Source organism: Jatropha curcas, chromosome 8, assembly GCF_041381405.1.
Source record: "Jatropha curcas cultivar XTBG-Jc1 chromosome 8, XTBG_Jcur_1.0, whole genome shotgun sequence".
NCBI classification, from domain to species: Eukaryota; Viridiplantae; Streptophyta; class Magnoliopsida; order Malpighiales; family Euphorbiaceae; genus Jatropha; species Jatropha curcas.
In genome coordinates, this window is record NC_143158.1 from 20,167,913 (window position 1) to 20,195,386 (window position 27,474).

A 27,474-nucleotide genomic window follows, 5' to 3' on the forward strand; every position below is an offset into this window, starting at 1 on the left:
TTGTTTCCAAGCGTAAGCTTTTATTCTATTTTTGCAAAATAACCTTTACTTTACGAACTTTCATTTGTTAACCCAAGGGCAGGAGGCCCAAATAACTAACGCAACAAATAATTCCAAAGGAAAAAGTTTGTTGTATGTTGTTGATTCATGTGTGCAGGAAGCAGAAACTAAAAAAGGCAGAGCCATCAAGGTCATTAATTGAAAGAAAAGCAGATACATTTAAATAAAAGCTCATGGCCCGGGTACAAAAGGAAAAGAAAAGACAACAATTTATTCTAGTAGGGCCTATTAGTAGAGGCCAACCTTCACAGGGCACGACATCATTGTGGAGTAAAGAACCAGTTGACATATGCAGGTGTCACGGTATCTTGCATCGTTCCTTCATCTAAATACACAGTGTTTCGATTCCGCCAACGGTCAGCCAAGTTGGTCAACAGATGTGATGTTATCAGACCGCTCTCGAAGTTATAGACTCTGGGAACGCGCTGTATCATGCCATATTGACGGCTGATCCTGTCTTGGAAATAGGCCATAGAACGATCTAGACTAGCATACAGCACATAATTAAGGCTCACGCTTCCAGTAGTAACCAATCTGATCCTCCACCAGGGACAAATCCACCAAATTGTCGGGTTATCCCCAAAGTCGAAATGTCCTCGAGTCCGAGACCGAAAGTTGGCAGGACCATAGGTTGGAATCAAACGAGCAGGGACCGAAAGAAGCAGACTTAACTTATCTAAAGCCCAGGCCTGCAGCAACATTGGACAACCGCGATGATGAATATTGAAATTGGTGATATGAAGCGCAATATCCCTCACCCAGCACATTGTTTCTCCCATGATCATCATAAAGACAGTACGACGGTACAGCTGCATGTCACGGATTACTGTCAGAAGTCGAAAATCTCCAATTCCGGGTTGACGATTCTTCGGGGCATATACACTTAACAACAAGAAGCAACAAGCTCGAATCCAAGAAGGATCCACATTCATGGACAGAACCTTGTTGAGAAAGGGCTCCCAAAGGAAGACCCTGATCCATGTTTATGCCATCAGGAAGATAAACCGGACACAAGGCCACAATCTCAGCTAGATTATACCTAGGACCTGGGGGCAAGGCCGGAGTTTCATTTTGTTCAGGATGATGATCCATCACGGCACAAATTTCCTCGTAGGTCGGAGTCACTTCAGAGTCTTCAAACCGGAAAACCATGGTATTCGGATTAAAATGAGTAACGAGCCAAGACAAGAAGCCATGATTAGGTTTTAGATCTTTGAAATACCTCAACCAGGCAAGTTGATCCATAGGGGGAATCTGCCATAAGTCATCAGAAATGGATTGGACGAAGGTTGAGACTTGGTTTCTGAAAGCCATGAAAAAGGATTATCTAAGAAATTGATCTGCTTTGAATGATTGGATGCGAAGGAAAAGTGAAATGAAACGCCCATTTATAGAAGGGTAAAGGGACCGGTGAGTGAAGCATTGTCATCACTCGACTTAATGTCCACTATCAGAGGTAGTTGAAAAGACATTCATGTATGGACTACTTGGGTTGGTGAGCATTTAAAGCCGCACTAATCAATAAGAAGGACGATTTGTACAAATCAGGAGGTTGAACCTTTATGATCGCGTTAATCGCCCTGTCAGGTAAGTGATACGATCCACTGTTGCTTGGTGATTGATTTTTGTAGTATTTCGTTTTAAGTCCATTATTTTATTCTTTATTTCAATTTATTTCATTCATTTTATTTATAATAAATCGGTCCATGGACCACTAACAAGGTGCACCGTTTTTGCAAACAAACGGGACACCGTACTATTTTTCGTATTCTTGTATTTGTGTTTTATTTTTGCAGGAACAAGACTTCGCAGTTGTAAGATATAAACACATACAACGATATAAAAAAATGTGTGTAAATAATACCATGAAAAGAAAATAAAAATAAATAACTGTACAACCATCCAAAAAATAATTTAACACTACTGAGTGTTCAAAATCTGCAAAAATGTTCAAAAATGGCTGAGACATGCAGCAGGACTACCGCCGCCTACGGCTAGGACCAGTGGCAGCCGAAGGAGATGGAGACGGTGGCGCCTCATCGGAAGAAGTGCCATCCACATCCTCATCAGAAGAGTCGAGCGGGATGCCCTCAACCTCCAGTTTCGTCCGAAGCCGCTCTACCTCCGCCTAAAGCCGGCTCACAACACTGGACTGACGAGATTGATGCCTCCGCAACCTCCCGTTCTCCAACTCCTGTAAAAGCAGACATGTGTAAGAAAGTTTACCAAATAATAAGAAGCAAAAAAGGTAAATGTGCGTAAAATTCATACCAACTCATGCCGCTCGGAGTACAACCGACCAATGTAGGACCGGGCAAACCCGAAACGCTGGCAGATCTCCTGATATCTCTGGGCCAGCACCTGCAAACAAGGAACATCCATTAAAAGATTACTCAGGAAAAATGAAAAAAAAGACCAAAAACGGTTTGAACCGTAGCTGCGTCATGCAACTACAAAGCCGCGTCACGCGACCACGTAGCCGCGTCACGCAGCTTCGTCCAAGTTGCGCACCTAGAAGCACGGCTGCGTAGCGCATCTCAGCACTCGCGTCACGCCACTCCACAGCTGCGTCACACGACTGTTCGAAATACGTTGCCCTAAGAACAGATGCGCCACGCATCTCTCTAACTGCGTCACGCAACTGTTCAAGACTCTTACTCATTAACAAACAGTCGCGTCATGCAACTGTTCCTCCAAAGAACAGCAGCGTGACGCAACTATCGAAGGTACGCAGTAATTCAATTTCAACCTAATTTCACTATGTTCGTGTTGTTTTCATGCAATTTTTAGGGCAAAATCAAGTCGCCTAAAGCTACCAACAATTAAAGGTCAACGAATTAAGTTTTAATGCAATAAAAGAGGGTCGATTCTAAGGTTCAAGGCAAGCTAGGGTTTCTGGCTCCTCGAACAGTTGCGTCACGCAACTGTTCATGGAAGAACAGCCGCGCCACGCAACTCCTACCAGCGTGACGCGACTGTTGACGCAGGCATAAACCACAAAACATAGTCCTATTGCTACAACTATGGATTAAAAGCAGTAAAAAATGAAAATTGAAAGAAAATTTTTACTTACCTCGGATTGAAAGCCGCGCATCCGGCTCGTCTCATATCTGACTGGGAACTCCGTACCCGGCAATGGCAGAAGCTGCAGCGGTCGTGTCCCGGGGGTCAACGGATTCCGGCTCACCGGTACCGGTTCGCCATCGAACGTCGGAATATCGGGTAGGGCCCCAAGAATCTCCATTTCAGGAGTGTAAGCAGAAGCGGGAATTTCTGAAATCTGAGACATCTTTTCGGTTGAAAGTTCAGAGAATTCTCAAGTGTTTAGGGTTTGTGATAAGTGAAATTGAATCGATTATTAAAAAAGTTACTTATAGTAAATATCTGGGCTCAAGCCCATTTCTCCAAACAATGGGCCCAAGCCCACTCCTCTGAGATGGACCTGTTATCCCTTTTTAAGCCCAACAGGCCCGTGCGACTGATTTTAAAGCCCATAATGGTCCACTTCGGCAATTTGACGTCGATATGCGGCCCGTACACTTCAGCAATTTTTGTCTACTCACCGCACAGGGGGCAAGAGCATCAAATCGTCAGATTACCCTCAGGTAAGTTTTCTTTCAACCGCTATATCATAAAGGGTATACTGGAAAATGCAGATAACAAGTTTTGTCAAATCTTTTATGCTGAAATTTTTGCTAAAAAAAAAAAAAAAAATTGCAATTTTTGCAAAATGATTAAAATATGCCTATAGAAGTGGATATTTTTGGTCCTAGGTCGAAATTCCGGACTAGGGGCAAAAATATAACCTTTTGCCTTAATGTGAATCTTTGCATGGGAACGTATGACGTTCCAATATTTTTCTAACAAAAGGCAAGGTTCGTTTGCACACGGATATTGCTTTTCTTTTTATGAACAATTTTTCAGGCCAACCGGTGATGGTTTTCCGAAGCCGATAAGTCCTTCTGATTAGTGATGGTGCATTGCGAAGTTAATCAGAACAATTTCAAAACAGTGATGGTGCATTGCCAAGCTGTTTGAAATTTCCCCCCGGGTCGATGATGATGAATTGCGAAGTTGACTAGGGTAAAACCGACATCTTTTGGGCCGATCAAATCGAGCCTCGAGGATGCCTTTTCTAAACCGACTGGAGCCGACAAAGCCGACCAAACCGAGCTGAGAAGGTGGCCAGATCAAAGCTCTTCAAGCTGATCAAAACGAGCTTCGAAGACTTTGTTATCAAATCAACATCTTTCGAGCCGATCAAACCGAGCTTCGAGGATGCCCTTTCAGATTCCATGGAAACTGACGAAGCCGATCAAACCGAGCTGAGAAGGTGACCAAACATTCAAAGTCCTTCAGGCCGATCAAACCGAGCCCCGAAGGTGTCTTCCAAGCCGATCAAACCGAGCTTTGAAGTCATTCACATGTTGGAAGGAAGCCGACGAAGCCGATCAAACCGAGCTTAGGAGGTGACCAGATGATTGACTCAGCATCTTTCCAAGCCGATCAAATCGAGCTTCAGAGATGATTGCCTGATAGAAGGCGCGTCAATAGACCACTTTAACATTAATCGTTTATACAATTAATGATAAAGTGGGGGTGCAAACTGTTGACGCGTGATTTTATGCCTCCACCTGACCCGATGATGATATGAGGATAAGGGAGAAGGTATCATGATAAACCAGAAGTGTTTGAACCAATAATTGAATCAAACCACCCAAAGGAGCCTGACCCGCGTTAGGGTTGCGTCACGCAGCTAGTACCTGCGTGACGGCACTCTTAGCTGCGTCACGCAGCTCTAACAGGGCCAACACCTCTGGCGCGCGCCCGTGCAACGACCTGCACTGTTTGTATGGATACGCTGCAACTGTACAAAAAGTAAGTCGATTCACGCGAGCTTACGAGTGCGTCACGCAGCTTATACCCGCATGACGCGACTGCTCTGTTACCCTAGCCATATAAATACAACATTTTACAGCAAAAACGGGACCTTTTTGACACTTTGCTCTCATTTCCTCTAAGAAAAATGGCATTCTGAGTTTGAGTTTTTAGGTTAACGACTAGGGTTCTTCCTTAAGAATTCAACTGAGTAAACTTGGGAAGATCGAGTCATAGATATTTTAGATTCAAAATCAAAAAAAAAAAAATACAAAAAAAAAAGATAAGAGGAGGAAGAGAGAGCAAAGAAAGAAAGAAAAAAAAAGAAAACTATCTATTTTGTGAAAGGACTTGGTGTATACACTTCTGGGATCGTGAAAAAACACTTCTGAGTTAATCTCAGCGCATGCAATCCTCAAATCTGAGGGCTAGGTAACGATTCTAACTCTTCCTTTTTATTTCTAGCATTTTATCTCCTAAAAATCTCATTTTCATAGTGTTTAGTTGACCTATTATTGATTAAACGTGAGTTTGTCCATTGTTGAAATCTTCTGGGTTGATTTTAATCATTTATAATAAAAAGAACATGTAGAAAAGAATAGTTTGAAAGGTAGTTGCGGACCAGAGCAGCCGCGTCACGCAGCTACTACCTGCGTGACGCGACTGCTCCTGTCCAAAAGCTCTTAACCTGGATTGGACCACCTGCGTCACGCAGCTGTTTGTGTACTCAGTTATATTTTGTTTTATATTTGTATTTAATGTTTCGCTAAAAATGAATAATCAATAAGTCTGAGTGTTATAAATAAGTCACAAACAGTTCCGTCACGCGACTGTTCTTCATAGAACACCTCGTGACGCGACTGTTCTTAATTCCAGCAGGAATGACAGAGTTCCGTCACGCGACTGTTCTTCATAGAACACCCGCGTGACGCAACTGCTATAAGTTCCAGAATAAAAGACAAGAGTCGCGCCACGCGACTGTTCTTCCATAGAACACCCGTGTGACGCGACTGTCCCCCAGTTGCAATTTATTTTTGTTATTTTTATTTCATTAAGTAAATTTTAATCTCAATCCAGAAAAAGGTCAATAATGGGCAAATCGAGTTTTAATCAAACCAAATCAATTAATATGTTGTGATTATGATATTTTGAGATTTAATATTTGTTATTCCTTCTTAACTATATTATTAAAGCCGGTTTGTGGCCCGCCTTTAACCATAAGGCAAGAGCGGGTCTTTTAATTTTATTTGATATGTATGGAGGATGAATGATGGATGTGATGCTTAATTTATGAATGAATGCAATGGATGAGTTTGCTTGGGACGATCAAATAATTTTCCACATAGGAGCTCGGTTCGATTTATTCGGGTTGGGTTTAAATAATTGGCTTTTCTAAAATAAAATCAATTAGAAATCGTAGGTTAAAAGAGGCCGGTTTTTTAGGCGTCGGTTTCCAACGGGCCGACGTACCTAATTCCCTTACCTAGAATCGTACTTGGTACGCCTGACCAGTTTTCTTTCAAATAATTTGGCCTTAAATAAAATTGGGTTTTTAAATGAAGTCACCTTTACAAAGTAAACGGTCCCATTGCCGAAATAATGGGTGGCGACTAAAATAATTTGTAAGACCGATTTATCGGCACCGCGTATCCAAAAAGGGTTTTATCACCTCTTTTTCAAAATAATAACCAACTAAAACCAAACCGATTTTTCATGATGTTTCGGGGAAAACACCTTCAGACAGCCACTGGCTCTCATAAATCATTTTTATGATAGCCAGTGGGGGGCAACTGTGAATACTCAAATTTTGAGGCTCAAAAAGCTGGTTTTCCCGGACTGCAAACAGTCTGGCCGGACCGGAGGCCATTTTGAAAGTTCACCGAAAGTATGCCAATATGGTACTTAAAACGTCCGGGACGTCGCGAGGATCACAGAACTGGTCCCGGAATATTTTTCGGAGGTCGGGAACTCCCGAAAAAGCCTCCGGAACGAAAAATTAGCAAACCCGCCGGCCCCCGCCGGCCCAGGCCGCCGAACCAGTCCGATTTTTTTCCTATAAATTGGCCCCGAAGCCCTCAGTTTGACTCACTCAGTCTGTGTTGACGGACGCTCCTTCTCCCCTACGCTCCTTGCGATTCTTTACTGCTTTTCTGCATTTTTTAATTTAGCTTTATTGTTTTCTTGCTTTGTTAATTGGTCACTAAATTTGAATTAATTAATATTCCCTTAACGAGGAGCTTAACCTGGAGTTAAGAAGTGGCTGTCGATTAAATCAGGTACATAAACTAAACTCTGCCTATTTAATTTTAGCACTTCATGCATGCTTCTCTTCTACTCCTAAATTCTACAACTGCATAAATGCATTCACGTCATTAATTAGGCAAATGAACTGCCTCAATTGAACATGATTAAGCTTAAATGCCCGGTTAATTAATAATCGTGGTATTAAAAGCCTAAATCTGACAATATTGGCTAAAAAGCCTAGTTAATCAATAACTACGGTTTAATCGCCTTTATTTTGAACAAATCCGGCTTAAGTCCAATTAATCAATAATTGTGGCTAAATAGCCTTAATCAAACACGTTTTCTTGACAATAAATTGCCTACATTGCAAATCAATTAATCACTTTTGGCAAACAGATTGCCTATAAGTAGATTAATCATTTTTTTAGCGACAAATCGCTTAAAATCAAAATTTTGGCTAAAAGCCTTCAAATAATTACTTTTGGCAAATAAATTGCCTTTAATCAATCAATTTTGGCGACAAATCGCTCAATCATCAATCTTTGGCAATAAATTGCCTAAATCAATATTTTGGCTTTAAAGCCTTCAAATAATCAATTTTGTCGACAATCGCCTAAATCACATCAATTTTTGGCAACAATTGCCTAAATCAAACTTTTTGGCTAAAAGCCTTAAATCAACAATTTTGGCATCAAATGCCTAAAAAATCAAATCAATCAACTCTTTGGCAAAATGCCTAAACAAAATGCACGAAGCATACACACACTCATGCATAAGCATACCCATTCAAAGCCCTTTTAAAAAGGCCTATCGAACTACGTTGACTTTGATCTTCCATTCAAACGGAAGTACGTAGGCACGTTTGGGATTTAACCCCGAGCGGCAAGTCGAAATCACATAAACATTTTTTTCATTGGTCCAATTACTTCATCTTCCTTGCAAATCATTCATTTTTTGGTTAGTTCATCAACATGACATAGTCTCGGGATCCACCTCGGGTTCGCAAACCATGCCTTAAACATTGGGATAATTAATCTAGTAATTAGGTTAATTAAAAATTGGAGTCAACTTAGGGTTTTTTCCTGGTTTACCCTAAAATAATTAAACAAGGTGGCGACTCATACATTCACGTGCATTTCTACCCTTAGTCACATGCATTCATATGCCTGTGTTTTCGGGGGAGGGGTTCACACTAACTGGCTCTTATCCATTAAGCCCAATAACCATCATCTTGGGCCACCTTAATTAGAATCAGCCCTTTAATCACATGGGCCACATATAGATTATTAAATAATCTAACAATCTCCCACTTGGCCCATGTGCATTTCTTGAGTCTATCATGTTTACCTTAATTAGAATTAAGATGATCAGATTATGGCGGTCATAAGTCATTAATCGACATGATTCCTTTCATATATCACAGAACACTTCAATTCATAAGCTTTAATGGAGAAACTATTCAACAAATAATACATTGTCACAATCAAATGTTATTGTTATCTCACTCGAACCATTATTGTATACATCTATAATGTGGATAACACATAAATAAGCAAAAACACATCTTTAACTGAATTCCCAAGTGTCACAATAATATAAGCAAAATAACCATATGTGTATATATATATATATATATATATATATATATATATATATATATATATATATATAAAGTCTTCATTTTATGATATATAATAAAAGATTTTGGCTTTGCCTACTGAACCCACGCCTACTGAACCCATGAGTAAGTCCCATGTGAGTGGCGTCTAACGGGTATAACCAGGAAGGGTATAACCAGGTAGTTAAAAAATTTTATCGTATATTATAAAATGAATCCTTTCTTATGTAGATCGGCTAGTAGTAATAGATCTGAAGACTCCGATAACTCAGAAATTAAAAGAGTCATAAATAGAAATGAATTAATTTTGCAAGATTTTAGTAAAGCAATTGATGAATGGGAAATTCCTAAAGTTGATAAAGAACAAATATATAAAGTTTCTAAATTTAATTTATTTAAAACAGATTATGTAATTAAAACTGAAGAAAGAGATTTTCAATTAAGTAAACCCTTTGAAAGAATAACTCTTTTATCTTCTAAAACTTTGCAACATCATAAAAGTAAAAAATATAAATATATTCATATAGGATTAATTCAAGTAGGAATAAAACCTTTAACCAGAGAAGGAATAAATACTAGTATACTTGCAGTAGTAAGAGATGCTAGATTTTTAAATTTTCAAGATTCTTTATTAGGATCAGTTGAAACTAGCTTAAGTGAAGGACCGATCTCCTTTGAGGTCTATCCAGATATGACTGTCTCATTAAATGATTTAAATATTTTAGAAAGTATAGTTTTGGAAATTAAAACTCATAATTATAAAATGAAGCAAGGATCAATTCCTATAGCTTTAATTTATAAAATTCATTATAAGGCAATGAATTCAGCTTTTGGTACTAAATATAAACTACAACCTAAAATTGGTGAAACAAGATTTCTTCAAACAGATTTGACTAAAACAAACACAGTAATTCCTAAAACCATCCAATGGAAGGATATAACACTTCCAGATGAATGGATTTTAGAGGGGGTTGTACCTCCTCCAGTTATTGATAAAGTAAAACCAAACATCAATTTACAAAAAATAGAACAATTTGAAGATGGTAAAGTTACATTAAAATTTAATAGAAGTCAAAGTATGAGGTATACAGGGTCATCTTCCTCTGTAACTACAGATGAAAATGATAAACCTACTTCATCTATACCTTCTGTTATTTATGCTAAATATAAAGAGACTGAGCCTAAACCAATAATTCAAACATTAGTAAAACCGAGATTTTCTACTTCTGATATTCCAAATTTAAAAATGAAAGGTGTTGATTATAGTAATTCAATCCCACAGGCAGTTTATAATCCTGTAGATAATTATGTTAATCAACGGTCCAACTTAGTAAATACATCTCCAGAATCACCAACAGCTTCAGCTATAACTGAAAATGTTAGCGATATCAACAGAGAATTAAATGTCCTTAGTAAAGACGATATTGAGAAAAGCTTAATCAAAGAAATATCTAAAACCAAAAATTTAATTAAAATGAAAAAGATATTAAAAACTTACTCTTTTGAAGAATTAAAATATGAATATTTAGATTATAAATTAAGTAACCAAACTGAACTTAAATTCTTTGAATGGTATAAATTAATTAAAGAAAATAAATCTGATAAAAGTGTAAATCCAATTACTATAAGAGATAAAAGACCAGAATGGATAGTAAATGATCAAACATTAAAAAGTGATTTTCCTCCTAAAACAATTAGTAAACTAAAATATCAAGACAATGAAATTATTTGTGCACCTTATAAAATTGCTCAAGATAATGATGTAAATAAAAAGGTAATTGAACAAAATAACTTTAGTAATGCAAGTTTAATTTGTTTAAACTCACAATTAAAACGAATAGAACATATGCTAGAAGATAAACCTTTAGTGTCAGAAACCATAAAAGGCAAAGAAACTGTAAAAACTCACATGTTTAAACCTTATCAAATCTCTCAATCAAGTAAACAAGAATTTGTAAATAAATTAAAAGATCAATTGAGTAAACTTGAGGTTCATTTAGCAATTAATCAACATATAGCTCCTGACACTACTGAAGCCTCTAGAAATATAAACACTATAGAAGAAAACACCAACTCTGATGACAGCGAACCTGACTCAGAAAATGATAAACAATTTGAGTTAAATCCTATAAATCATCATCGAGAAATAGTAAATAGGGCACCAGACTTAGGCATTATTGATAAACCTAACACTATATCTCAATTTAAATATAATGCTTCAACAATCTATGAATGGAACATAGATGGTTTATGTGAATATAATATATTAAGTATTTTGCAACAAATGACTATGGGTGCAAATGCTTATAAAACGCAGTCAATTATTTCTGATAAAGCTATTGCAGAAATCCTCATTGCTGGATTTACTGGACAACTTAAAGGTTGGTGGGACTATCATCTCACTGAACAACTACATTTAGAAATTTTAAATTCAATTCAAGTCAATGATGAAGGTGAACCTATATATGATGAAAATGGTGAAGTAATTCAGGATGCTGTGTCATCTTTAATTCTCACTATTTCACTTCATTTTATTGGAGATCCATCTCACTTAAAAGATAAAAATGCAGAATTACTTAGTAATTTAAAATGTAAACACTTAGGTAATTTTCAAGAATATAAAACTACTTTTCTAACTAGGTTAATGTTAAGGGAAGACTCTAATCAAAGCTTTTGGAAAGAAAAGTTTTTGGCTGGACTACCTTATTTCTTAGGAGAAAAAGTTAGGAACAATATTAAACAACAATATGGTCAACCTATACTATACAATAAATTAACTTATGGTCAATTAATTAGTATAATTCAAAAAGAAGGTTTACAAATTTGTCATGACTTAAAACTTCAAAGAACAATAAAATATGAAATGCAAAAAACTAAAAAAGAATTAGGATCATTTTGTAAACAATTTGATTATAGTTTAAAATCTCCACAGAAATGTGATGGACAATGCTTGCGAACACCTAAATCTAAAAAACAGTATAAAAATAAATATCATAAAAGACAATACAGGTCTACACCTAGTCAAGATAAATTTTATTCTAAAAAAAAATATAAACCCCATAGGAAGTCTAAAAGAAAGCAACAAGCTAAAAATTCCAATAAAACCTCTTATAAAGATTTAACTTGTTATAATTGTGGTAAAAAGGGACATACTTCAAAATTTTGTAAATTTAATAAAAAGTTAAATGAATTACATTTAGATGAAGAAGTGTTAAATAAAATTCACGAATTATATCTTGATTCTGATTCTTCAGAATCTGAGGTTATCAAAAGTGAAAATCAAATTGATGAATTAGGTACAACAACTAGTTCATCTGATTATTCTATAAATATGTTAACTAAAGATCAGAGTACGCTTTTGGAAGTAGTAAATTCTATAGATGACCAAGACACTAAAGCTAAACTCCTTCAAAAACTCATTAAAAGTTTTGATGAAACCTAGATAGTAAAAGAGGATATAACTCCTAAAATTCAACATAATACTTATGATCTCACAACTATATTAAATAAAAATAAGCATAAAAAAGTAAAAGCAGAAAGTTCCACTAGTAATTTAAAAAATGAAGTTAGAAATCTAAAGAAGGAAGTTAGTGAATTAAAACGACAATTTCAACTTCATGATAAACTAATAAAGGTATTAGAATCTCAACTTATTTCTAGTTCTTCTTCTGATGAAGCAGAACCAGATAAAGATGAAATAAATCAATTAGATGAAGATGTAGATAGTAATTTTCTAAACTTATTACAAGAAATAACTTCAAGAAAATATTTGGTAAAAATAAATATTCAGGTAAATGATTTTGTGATAGATGCAATTGCACTGTTTGATACAGGTGCAGACTTAAACTGTATAAAATCAGATTTAATCCCTAAAAGATATTGGTCAAAAACTAATGAAAAACTAAGTACTGCAAATAAATCTAAATTAGAAATTATAGGTAAAACAGATACACAAATAGTAAACCAAGGATTAGAAATAAACACAGTATTTTTATTATCACCTCAAATAAATTATATGGTTATATTAGGAACCCCTTTTATCAATTTAATAACACCATATTCAGTTAAAGAGGATTGTATTAAATTTAAAATAAGAAATAGTACAGTTAAGTTAGAATTCACTGAAAAACCTAAGAAGAAGCAATTAAATCTCTTAAAAGCTCATTCAATTAAAATACTAGAGATTAATTCTTTAATTAAATCTAGAGAAGAAGATTTAAAAGATGCACGAAATAATATGTGTTTAAACAAAATTAAACAACAATTAGAGACTAAAGAAATACAAGATAAAATCACAACATTAAAAGAATTTATGGAAAAGGAACTATGTGCTGATCATCTACATGCTTTTTGGGATCGTCAACAACACATAGTAGATTTACCATATGAAAAAGATTTTGATGAGAAAACTATTAAAACAAAAGCTAGACCAATTCAGATGAGTCCTGAATTGATAGAGCATTGTAAAAATGAAATTCAGGATTTACTCAATAAAAAATTAATATCTAAATCTAGAAGCCCATGGTCTTGTGCAGCTTTTTATGTCAATAAAAATGCTGAAATAGAACGTGGTGTTCCGAGATTAGTAATAAATTATAAACCATTAAATACGGCTTTAAAATGGATTAGGTATCCAATTCCTAATAAAAAAGACCTTCTAAAAAATTTATATAAAGCAAATATTTTCAGTAAATTTGATATGAAATCTGGATATTGGCAGATTCAAATTGATCCTAAGGATAGATATAAAACTGCATTTACAGTTCCATTTGGTCAATATGAATGGAATGTAATGCCTTTTGGACTAAAAAATGCTCCTTCTGAATTTCAGAGGATTATGAATGATATTTTTAATCCTTATTCTAAATTTTGTATTGTATATATTGATGATGTACTTATTTTTAGTACAACTCTTCATGAACATTTCACACACTTAAAAACATTTTGTATGGTAATTCGGCAAAATGGTTTGGCCTTAAGTAAAACTAAAATGGACTTGTTTAAAACTAAAATCAGATTTTTGGGTCATTATATTGAGCAAGGTAAAATTCAACCCATAGAAAGAACCCTGGTATTTGGAGAAAAATTTCCAGATAAAATTACTAATAAACTCCAATTACAAAGGTTTCTTAGTTGTTTAAATTATGTCATTGATTTTTACCCTAATTTAAATTGTATGTTAAAATTATTGCATGATCGATTACAAAAAAAATGCTAGTCCTTGGACGGATAAGCATACTCAAATAGTTCAAAAGATAAAATCTTTAGTAAAAGAAATACCATATTTATATATTCCTAATCCTACAGCATTTAAAATAGTTGAAACTGATGCTTCTGATATAGGCTATGGTGGTATTTTAAAACAAAAACTTGATAATAAAGAGCGTATAATCCAATATACTTCAGGACATTGGACTCCCGCTCAAGTTAATTATTCTACTATTAAAAAGGAAATTTTAAGTATAGTCATTTGTATAAACAAATTCCAATCTGATCTTTTAAATCAAAAATTTTTATTACGTATCGATTGCAAATCTGCTAAAGATGTTTTACAAAAAGATGTTCAAAATCTTGCCTCTAAACAAATTTTTGCACGATGGCAAGCATTATTAAGTATTTTTGATTTTGATATTGAATTCATTCCTGGTAATAAAAACAATATTCCAGACTTTCTTACTCGTGAATTCTTACAGAACAATGGGCAAGAAAAAGGATAAGGGAAAAGCCATTAAAGAAGAATCCGACTCACCCACTAAACTCTTTCTGAGCATTCTGAAGACCTCACTAAAACCCCAGCCTTAAACACTAAAACCTCTAAAGATCTTCAAAAATGGATTGAACAACTTAGTCAATCTCTTGAAGTTTTAAAGGCGTTGCAAGGTATAGCATCTTCTTCCACAGAGGATGCAGGTATGTCTTCTAAACTTAAAACGATCGTGCCCGTTCATGGTACGGCTAGTCTGTCTCAAACGGTAGACAGTAAAGACTTATCAAATCTGTTGATGGCTGTGGATTTGCCAAAAATCCAGTATACTCCTCAAAGTATACATAAATGGTTTGTTAAAAATATTTTTGATTATGAAATTGAGATCGAGGATGGGTATAATAATATTAATCCTTGGTCAATTTTAAAACACTACTACCCTGAGGATTGCTATTTTACTCCAAATGATCTTTCAAAACCTCAGGAATATTATCATAATATCTTACTTGATACTGACTCTGTAAAAATTAAACATAATTGTGATCCTAAAAATAAATCTATTATTTTGTATTCTTCCATAAAAATCCAAAGAGTTATTCATCCTAAAGATTGGCCTGCTCCATCCCTTTATACTCCAGTAAAATTCAAAGTTTTATATAAGCATGTGCATAGTACTACTTATAATTATTTTGATTATAAAGACGCATGGGAAAAAGTTTTCTATATTCAAAATCCAACTGCTACTCATTCGTGGTTAATTTATTTTGATCAGTCTTTTCGTACTGATTTAAAGATTCCAAACTGGTTTAAAAAATGGTGGCAAACAAGGGGTTTATCCAATGATATTCTCCCCCCTCCTATCCTCTCTTTATATCAGTATTTTAAAGCCCATTATAAACCTAGACCTGAAGAAGCCCATATTCCATCCTTAATGTACTATTGTATGGCCTTCTTTACGCCCTGGGTATATCAATGGTATTTGGACACTCAGTATGCCATAGGAACTCAAATTCCTATGTTGGTAAAACGACACAAGATTAAATGGTGGGGCTCTTTCAAGAACTCTACCACTGAACTTAAAATCGATCAATGGATTCGAACTAAACTTTCTGGTACACCTGCATTAACCTATGCTACAACTCTTGCTTTAAAGGATCAACCTACATTTGGAATCCAAAAAGCACAGTGTCAAGCCAGGTTAGCAGCGGCTAAAACACCTAATGAGTATAAAAGAATTTGCCAGGAAATGTTCCAGCAGCTTTCCACAGGTTCAGATTCTCCAATAAAACCCTCATCAAGTAAACCGCCAGCAGTTTCTTTAGATAAATCGTCATCCAAACCCAGTCTTAAAGGCAAAGCCAAATGGGCAGACATGGCGTCCTCATCTTCGTCAACATCATCATCTTCCCTGGTTTCAAGTAAAGATAGCAATGATGATATTCTTCAATCAATAATAGTAAAAAGTAAAACTGACAAAAAAGAAAAAGGAAAAGCAAAGTTAAAACAAAAAAGTAAAGTGAAAAGAAAAGAGAAGAAAAAGAAGGACACTTCGTCCTCATCTGATTAAAAGGCAGAAGGAACCTTATTCCTTCACGTGTCTCTACAGTAAAAGGCAAACTCCAATGGCCGACCAAGCACTATTTCTCTACAGTAAAATTCTGTGGTAAAACAGAGCAATGTGCATCAACAGTAAACAGTCTACAGGAAAGAAGATTCTTTGTTTTTTCTTTATAAAGGGAGCCTCTCCCCTTGTGAAGGCATAAGTTTAGTTTTAGTTATTAACTATAATCCCTCTCTCCTTCTTCGCTCCTAGTTCAAGCTGTAAGAGTTCAAGTTGGAGAAAGTCTAAATCTAAAACTCTTGTAAGTTTTAAATCTTGTATTTGTATTTTGTAATTAAATAAAGTTTGTATTTTATTTTAAACTGCTACGAATATAAGTCCGTGTTTACGGCACCTTTCTCTTCTCCCTCCACACTCTGACTTAATTCTGGGGATCCCAGGTTAAGGTTGCAGGAACCCTAAACCTTTGTGCTAAATTGTTGATTAAATTTGTTATAAGTATGCTCTGTGGATTCAGCTTAGTCTGATCTTCCACATCAGAAATATTGTGTAAACTGTATGTTGATTCTGAATTAAGATTATATTTAATGAATTATATAAGCATTCATATAAACCCAATAAATCATAGTATTTTAGTTCACAGTTATAATTTATCTTTAAATATTTGTATCTGTATTTATTTAAATCCCAGTAATAATCTTAGTTCTCTACATATATATGATTTGTAATTCTGAAATCTTAAGTCTTCATCATTAGTCTTAAGTCTTTAGAAAAAGTCTTTAGTCATTAAGTCTTAAGTCTTAAAGTATAGTCTTTAGTCTTGTATAAAGTCTTTAGTCTATAATTGTTTTAGTCTTTAGTCTACTTTAAATTGATTGTTAAATAGTCTTTAGTCTTTTAGTCTTTGTCCTTAAAGTCTATATACGATAAAAATTAATGTTTTTAAAGTCTTTAGTCTAAAGTCTAAAGTCCTTAGTCTTTATTTTGTTGGTATCAGAGCCATAGATTTAGAGTTACGTGGTAGAGATACATATAAAGTCTTCATTTTATGATATATAATAAAAGATTTTGGCTTTGCCTACTGAACCCACGCCTACTGAACCCATGAGTAAGTCCCATGTGAGTGGCGTCTAACGGGTATAACCAGGTAGTCAAAAAATTTTATCGTATATTATAAAATGGATCCTTTCTTATGTAGATCGGCTAGTAGTAATAGATCTGAAGACTCCGATAACTCAGAAATTAAATGAGTCATAAATAGAAATGAATTAATTTTGCAAGATTTTAGTAAAGCAATTGATGAATGGGAAATTCCTAAAGTTGATAAAGAACAAATATATAAAGTTTCTAAATTTAATTTATTTAAAACAGATTATGTAATTAAAACCGAAGAAAGAGATTTTCAATTAAGTAAACCCTTTGAAAGAATAACTCTTTTATCTTCTAAAACTTTGCAACATCATAAAAGTAAAAAATATAAATATATTCATATAGGATTAATTCAAGTAGGAATAAATACTAGTATACTTGCAGTAGTAAGAGATGCTAGATTTTTAAATTTTCAAGATTCTTTATTAGGATCAGTTGAAACTAGCTTAAGTGAAGGACCGATCTCCTTTGAGGTCTATCTAGATATGACTGTCTCATTAAATGATTTAAATATTTTAGAAAGTATAGTTTTGGAAATTAAAACTCATAATTATAAAATGAAGCAAGGATCAATTCCTATAGCTTTAATTTATAAAATTCATTATAAGGCAATGAATTCAGCTTTTGGTACTAAATATAAATTACAACCTAAAATTGGTGAAACAAGATTTCTTCAAACATATTTGACTAAAACAAACACAGTAATTCCTAAAACCATCCAATGGAAGGATATAACACTTCCAGATGAATGGATTTTAGAGGGGGTTGTACCTCCTCCAATTATTGATAAAGTAAAACCAAACATCAATTTACAAAAAATAGAACAATTTGAAGATGGTAAAGTTACATTAAAATTTAATAGAAGTCAAAGTATGAGGTATACAGGGTCATCTTCCTCTGTAACTACAGATGAAAATGATAAACCTACTTTATCTATACCTTCTGTTATTTATGCTAAATATAAAGAGACTGAGCCTAAACCAATAATTCAAACATTAGTAAAACCGAGATTTTCTACTTCTGATATTCCAAATTTAAAAATGAAAGGTGTTGATTATAGTAATTCAATCCCACAGGCAGTTTATAATCCTGTAGATAATTATGTTAATCAACAGTCCAACTTAGTAAATACATCTCCAGAATCACCAACAGCTTCAGCTATAACTGAAAATGTTAGCGATATCAACAGAGAATTAAATGTCCTTAGTAAAGACGATATTGAGAAAAGCTTAATCAAAGAAATATCTAAAACCAAAAATTTAATTAAAATGAAAAAGATATTAAAAACTTACTCTTTTGAAGAATTAAAATATGAATATTTAGATTATAAATTAAGTAACCAAACTGAACTTAAATTCTTTGAATGGTATAAATTAATTAAAGAAAATAAATCTGATAAAAGTGTAAATCCAATTACTATAAGAGATAAAAGACCAGAATGGATAGTAAATGATCAAACATTAAAAAGTGATTTTCCTCCTAAAACAATTAGTAAACTAAAATATCAAGACAATGAAATTATTTGTGCACCTTATAAAATTGCTCAAGATAATGATGTAAATAAAAAGGTAATTGAACAAAATAACTTTAGTAATGCAAGTTTAATTTGTTCAAACTCACAATTAAAACGAATAGAACATATGCTAGAAGATAAACCTTTAGTGTCAAAAACCATAAAAGGCAAAGAAACTGTAAAAACTCACATGTTTAAACCTTATCAAATCTCTCAATCAAGTAAACAAGAATTTGTAAATAAATTAAAAGATCAATTGAGTAAACTTGAGGTTCATTCAGCAATTAATCAACATATAGCTCCTGACACTACTGAAGCTTCTAGAAATATAAACACTATAGAAGAAAACACCAACTCTGATGACAGCGAACCTGACTCAGAAAATGATAAACAATTTGAGTTAAATCCTATAAATCATCATCGAGAAATAGTAAATAGGGCACCAGACTTAGGCATTATTGATAAACCTAACACTATATCTCAATTTAAATATAATGCTTCAACAATCTATGAATGGAACATAGATGGTTTAAGTGAATATAATATATTAAGTAATAAGGTTGTAGGAACCCTAAACCTTTGTGCTAAATTGTTGATTAAATTTGTTATAAGTATGCTTTGTGGATGCAGCTTAGTCTGATCTTCCACATCAGAAATATTGTGTAAACTGTATGTTGATTCTGAATTAAGATTATATTTAATGAATTATATAAGCATTCATATAAACCCAATAAATCATAGTATTTTAGTTCACAGTTATAATTTATCTTTAAATATTTATATCTGTATTTATTTAAATCCCAGTAATAATCTTAGTTCTCTACATATATATGATTTGTAATTCTGAAATCTTAAGTCTTCGTCATTAGTCTTAAGTCTTTAGAAAAAGTCTTTAGTCATTAAGTCTTAAGTCTTAAAGTATAGTCTTTAGTCTTGTATAAAGTCTTTAGTCTATAATTGTTTTAGTCTTTAGTCTACTTTAAATTGATTGTTAAATAGTCTTTAGTCTTTTAGTTTTTGTCCTTAAAGTCTATATACAATAAAAATTAATGTTTTTAAAGTCTTTAGTCTAAAGTCTAAAGTCCTTAGTCTTTATTTTGTTGGTATATATATATATATATACAAGTCTGAACATCATGCTAACAAGGACTTATCTATAATGCCCATTCTATCAACATGGCCAGTGAAGATTTTGGGCGGTAAGCCTTTACTTAGCGGATCCGCTATTATCAGATTAGTACCGATATGCTCAATTACACTTTGTGTTTTTGCACTTCTTCTTTCACAGATAGGTACTTTAAATCCATGTGCTTTGCACCCTTATAGTACCTATCATTCTTAGAGAAGAAGACAGCTATGAAATTATCACAGTAAATTCTCAAGGTCTAGCTATACTGTCGACAATGCCTAGACCTGAGACAGTTCTGCAACCACAATGAATGAACAGTGGCCTCAAAGCATGCCACAAATTTAGCCTCCATTGTGGAAGTAACAATGACAGACTGCTTTCTACTTTTCCACGATACTGCTCTTCCAGCTAGAAGAAAAAAGTAGCCAAATGTAGACTTTCTCGAATCTACACATCCGGCATAGTCTGAATCCGAGTATCCCACCACTTCTAGATGGCTGGACTTTCTATAAGTGACTATATGATCCTTAGTGCCTTGTAAATACCTAAGTACTTTCTTTGCAACTTTCCAATGATCCATCCCGGGATTACTTTGATATCGCCCTAACATTCCTATGGCGAAACTAATATCCGGTCTAGTACATGTCTGAACATACATTAAGCTCCCAACCACTGACGCATATGGAATAGACTCCATCTCTTTACATTCCAAATCATTTTTAGGACATTGCATTTCGCTGAACCTATCTCCTTTCTGAATTGGAACTATTCCTGTGGAGCATTTTTCCATTCTGAATCTCTCTAATACCTTATCAAAGTAAGCTCTTTGAGACAATCCTAATAGTCCTTGTGATCTATCATGGAATATTTCTATTCCAATTACAAAGGATGCCTCTCCCATATCTTTCATTTTAAAGTTCTTAGAGAGAAAACCCTTTACATCATGCAACAACCCAACATCATTCGCAGCAAGAAGAACGTCATCAACATATAGGACTAATATAATGAGCTTGCTTCCACTGACCTTCATATAAATACACCGATCAACAGTGTTTTCTATAAAACCATATGAAGTGATGGTATTATTGAACTTAAGATACCATGTGCGGGAAGCTTGCTTCAGTCCATATATTGACTTCTTTAACTTACACACCATGTTTTCCTTTCCTGTGACCACAAACCCCTCTGGTTGGTCCATATATACTTCCTCCTCTAAGTCACCATTAAGAAAGGCTGTTTTTACATCCATTTGGTGAAGCTCTAGATCATAATGAGCCACCAAAGCCAAAATAATTCTTAAAGAGTCCTTTTTGGAAAACTGGAGAAAAGGTCTCTTTATAATCAATGCCATCCTTCTGAGTGTAACCTTTAGCAACAAGTCTGGCCTTATATCTTTCAATGTTGCCCTTAGAGTCCCGTTTGGTCTTAAAAACCCATTTACAACCAACTTGTTTTGACCCCTCAGGCAACTCGACTAAATCCCAGACTTGATTATCACTTATTGATTGCATATCTTCCTTTATAGCATTAAACCACTTTTCAGAATTATCACATTCCATGGCTTTCTAGAAAGAGACTGGATCCTTATCAATGCTCAATTCACATTCATGCTCAAGTGAGTAAACCACATAATCACTAGAAATAGCTGGCCGTCTTTGCCTTTGTGACCTCCGTAATGCTATTTCTTGTGAAACCATTTGATCATTCGTGAATTGTTCATTATTTGCTGGTTCATCATTTATATGGTCATTTTGTGGGTTCAGAATGTTGTTTTGTTGTTCAACCATGTTGTTAAACCGTGATACAATAAGTGGAATAACAACCGAGGAAGAGACATTAGGAAAATCCATCTGAGTTGGATTTTCAATTTGAATCTCTTGCACATTCACCTGACGTGGTTCACTGCTCCCACTAATTTGGCCATTTTCAATAACCAAGCATTACCAGACTCAACAATTCTCGTACTATGGTTAGGACAATAAAATCTGTACCCTTTTGACTTTTCAGGATATCCTATGAAATATCCACCAAACGTTCTAGCATCAAGCTTCTTTTCATGTGGATTATATATCCTTACTTCCGCTGGGCAACCCCAAACATGAAGATGCCTCAGACTAGGTTTCCTTTCCATCCACAGTTCATAAGGGGTCTTAGGAACTGCCTTATTAGGAACTGCCTTACTAGGAACTCTATTAAGTAAATATGCAGCAGTCTTTAATGCATGCATCCATAATGATAAAGGTACAATACAATTATTTAGCATACTCCTAACCATTTCCATAAGAGTACGATTCTGCCTTTCAGCTACACCATTATGTTGAGGTGTGCCTAGCATTGTGTATTGCGCACAAATGCCATGACTTTCAAGAAACTTTGCAAATGGACCTGGACACTGTCCATTTTCATTAAATTTACCATAATATTCACCACCTCTATCAAATCTCACCACTTTAACTTTTCTATTTAACTGCCTTTCTACCTCATTAATGAATATCTCAAGGATATCCACTGATTGAGTCTTTTCATGCAGTAAATATACATAACCGTACCATGAGAAATCATCGATAAAGGTAATAAAATATTTTTCACCACCCCAAGAGGGAACATCAAAAGGGCCACATATATCAGTGTGTATAAGTTCAAGCAATTCACTGCTTCTTGTGGCTAGATTCTTTAATGTGTGCTTAGTTTGCTTACCTTTAATGCAATCTATACACACATCCCAGTTAGTGAAGTCCAATTGAGGTAAGATTTCACCTTTCACTAACCTCAAAATCCTTTCTTTGGATATGTGACCTAACCTTTGATGCCACAAGAAAGCAGAACATTCATTATGTGCACTACGTTTATTACCTATATTGTGTTCAACATTAAACAGGGATTCAATACATTCAGCATCAAGATTAAAATGATACAAACCATCAATCAAAGTACCAGAACCATAATAGTACTTAAGTTTGTATAATGAAAAAACACCATTACAAATCTTAAAACTGAAACCAACATTATCCAACCTCCCTACAGAAATTAGATTTCTAGCACATTCAGGAACACAGAGACACTTTTCAAGATCCAGATAACAACCAGTGTCCAGGATCAATCCATAAGTCCCAATTCCTTCTATTCGTGCCTTCATTCTATTTCCCATGAATAGGAACTTTTCAGTTTCGTTTATGGGTTGGATCGAAAGAAATCCCTGTATAATATGAGTCACATGAGTAGTTGCACCAGAATCTAACCACTAGGTATTATTAAGCACTTCAATAAGATTTGATTCAAAACATACTGAAACATAAGTATACCTTTCTTTTCAAACCAAATCTTCCTTTTAGGACAGTCCTTCTTGAAGTGACCATTCTTCCTACAGAAGTAGCACTTCAATTCCTTACGGACTTGGCCCTCATTAACCTTCATTAGGGCACTATCCATTTTCTTGCCTTTCTCCCCTGATTTGTTGTTGCTGCTGCTAGCTCCATTATGAACTATGAGATTGACGGAGTGTTCCTTCAATTTCTTTAATCTCCCTTCCTCTTGTATCAACATGGCCTAATTTCCTGAATGTTCCATTTTTCCTTAAGGGTGTTGTAATTCACCTGGAACTGACCAAAATCAAGAGGAAGTGAGTTAATAATAAATTGAACTAAAAAGGATTCACTCACATCCATTCCCATTGATTTCAGTTTGGCTGCCAAATTCTACATGCCAGTTACATGATCATGAATGGATTGTGACCAATCAAACTTCTAGGTCGTCAGCTCACTCATCAATGATCCTACGATGGACTTGTCAGCTATGTCCGATTGGGAGTATTCCTTAAATTTCAGCATGTACTTGTTGCGTCTCTTTTGAGTTCCCGCAAGTATACGGATCGCAACGTAGTAATAAAAGATCGATCCCACGAGGAACGGGTTGAGTTCACTTGCTACTTTATTCTTAGTGATGTGTTTATAGGAATACGAATACAAGAGTGATTAAATTTTATTTATGTTAAGGCTAATGTTTAATTAAATTTAAATACAAGTGTATAGTCAAATACTTAGAATAATTAATCATAAAGACAAGTGTGTAGTAAAATACTTAGACTAATTGATCATACACAGGATTTTCTCTTTTCTATGCAAAAGCTTGTAACATACAATAAAGAATTCTTTAATCACATATGGTAAGATGTAATTCAACTTCTCACTATAGAATTATACTATCTATTATATGTATTTCTACATATAATAAAAACCTTATCTTGTTAAATATTAAACCTAATTCTTATTCTTTGATTATTTCAATAAGACAGATTTAATTTCAACAGAAATAAGTGAAATGTGCATATGTAAATTCAATTCAATGAATTAAATCTCTTTGATCTTTACTAAACTATTTCCTTCTAAGAATATAATCTAGTAACTTTGATTAAACAAAGACCAAAAGATAACTTAAGGAATTTCTATTGAATACTACCAATTAAAAATTATTGCTTTGCATAGAAGAGTTATGAAGAACAACATACAACAAGTCTATAAAACAAGAGAAAGAAGTAATCTAACTCAAGCCTCCGGAGGGCATCACACCTCGAGGAACTTCTTGGTGTTTTGGCACAATCAATAACAAGTGACTTTCGTCAATCTTGCTCTAAGTACTACTAACACACTTCTCCTAATACAATCTAAGTGTTTTTGATTATGAGTCTAATTTTTACTATGAATCTATATATATATATATCATTTGCTTCACTTTGATTGCTATTTATAGAGGAGGAGAGTGATGGTGGTTTTGGTAGTGATTGGTTGGCCAAGAGGTGCTTGAAGTGACTTCTCTTGGGAAGAGTCCCGACCCTTGCATGGAAAGATATGATCTTCTGATGAAAAGGCATCAATTACGTCTTTCTGGAAATCTCAACTCGCGCTCGCACTTGTAAAGATCGCGCTCGCGACTTCTGCCTCTCAAAAGTTCTTTTCGCGCTCGCGCATATGGAAGTCTCACTCGCGAATTTCACTGGCAAACCTTCTGCCTCTCAAAAGTGCTTTCTCGCGCCCGTGCAGATAGAAGGTGCGCTCGCGACTTCTGCTCCAAATGCTTCTAACTCTCAGGCCTGCTTTTCGCGCCCGCGTATGTGAATGTCGCGCTCGCGACTTGCTTTTTCTGGGTGTAGGTTGCGCGCGCGACCTCTGGTAGCGCTCGCGACTTTGGCATTTTTCTTTGCTGCGATTGGCTTCACGGCGCGAGGGCTGGATCAAGGATTTCTTCCATTTTTTCAACTTGTTTTGGCCCTATTTTTGTATAGCACAAATCTTTGCTCCAACTGTGTTCCTGAAAATTACTTTGAAACAAAACAACACGAACAAACGTAAAATATATAAAAACAATCATGAATTCATGCAATTTATATTAAAATAACATAATAAGATTTGCCCGCTTTGCGAGGCTATCAGTACTCTCTCGCATTGTATGTTCTGGGCATTGATGGCTTAACATTTTCAGCCATTGTCATCCTCATAAAGTTCAAGCTTAGCCTGTTAGACCGCTCCCAAGCCTCATAATGAGACTTGTCAGCTTCAGTGCTGGTCTCTGTAATGGCTGCTGGCTTTTTAGAGACTAATGCTAGATCCAAGTCCAAAACTCCTAACTGATAATGGATTTGTTCGGACCAATCAATATAGTTCAATCCATTGAACTTAATCAACCCAGTGCCCATAGCAAACATGTTAAAGGACACTGCAACATTATATATATACTCATACATTAATGCTTTGAGTAACCAAAAATGGATTCAAACAAATAACAACTTTAATTATGCATCTAGATTCACCTTTGGGTAATATTTAAATGCATAGCTTTAATCAATAATGATGCCAAGAAGAAAAATACTTTAATAGACTTTCATTGTGGAGCAACTTGCGAGCCTTTATGCAAGTCAGAGAGAAGCACGCCGGTGCTACATTACAGCACACCCCGTGCTTCTCTCTGGAAGTCCATAGCACGTCTGTGCTCATTGCAGCACGCCCGTGCTTCTTTCTGGAATCCAGTTACCTTTTTATTTTATTTTTTTTATTCTATTCAACTATTGAATAATACTCCATACTATATGCATGTTATCTTTGGATATACTTTCATATTAATTAGTACAATGATAAGTCTCTTTAATGCCATTGATTATAATTAATGGTCCACTGTTGGGTAACCTAACAAATTATAATCAATGATCTCAATTGTTCAGTTTTAAGTTTCATGTCATTTGACGGCATCACATAAACATGAACAATTGAAAATTGCATAATCAATGTCTAAAATAATCCAAACAAGGCCACATTGGTGACTAACAAGTTTTCCATTCATTAAACATTGATATATGCAAAACTTTTATGAGATTGAATTAAGATCTCAAAACTTTAACGACATAACTCAATAATATGTCATAACCATTCTCTATAAATAACATCATAATAATTTATGGAGCATAAAGAAAACAAACAGTTTTCAATTTCTATAATTTTTTGCTTCGCTTATACCAGAAAAATCAACTTCACAATACGAAATTAATTTTCATTAATTAAGCCAAACAAAACACTATCAAACAAATTTAAAACAGGCATAGGCTCTGATACCACATGTTAAATAATCTTTAATATAGCCCAAATCTATTGTTCATAGAATTTGTTTGATAGAAATAGACAATAAGCGGAAGCGTACCTTGATCCATAACAGCAGATCTATGTTATGAGTTACCTCGTTGTGGCAATTCGATTCTCACCATAACAGTGGATCTATGTTTCTTCCTTTGGCCTTTTGTCCGTAAGTTTTCTCTCAATGGTCAGTGAACGGTGATTTTCGCAAGTGTACGAAATCGCAACAAGTAATATAGAGTAAGAGAGTATCGTATCCACAGGGATTGTATATCAATTACCAAAATTATGTTAACCTATTATTATCTAAACGATAGTAAGAGAGAATTGTTGTAAAGAAAAATTTAAAGTAAGAACAGAAAGAGATCAAGCACAAAATTTAGGTGAAAAGAAATCAGGAAATTAAACTATTAGGGAATTTGATTTCACTTAATTCTATCTAGCTTATTCTATTAGTTCATTAATCAATTTTAATTGTTCAAGTAGGAGAAACAACCCTAGAGTTACTAACAAGCTCTCCCGATGTATTGTTAGCTATTCTAATTTAGTATAATTACCTATCTTCAAATAGTGAAATCAAACATAAATCAGATCCTTAGGTTTTGTGGTTGTTTTGTGAGTTCATAACCTAGTAATTATTAACTTATGAAAACCCCCTCCTTGAGTCAAACCATATAGCTTCCGCGTCAAGTTATTATTCTCAAGTGAATTATTATCTTTTTCATATCAATAACCCTTCTCCCGATAGTGATTATTGAAATAACTCAATCCAGGGGAAATTTCTGCCTGGAAGCTTTAAGCACAATAATAATTCATAACAAGAACAATGAAAAATAAATCTAATATTATAAACTGGAATCGAATTAAGTTACATGAAATCCCTAGTATAAGAGTTTAGCTGGACATAGTAATTAAATAAAACTCAGTCATACTTGAATTAATCATCATACTTAAAGACAATAATGAAAAGAAAGACAAGATGAAGAGTTTAGGAATAAAAA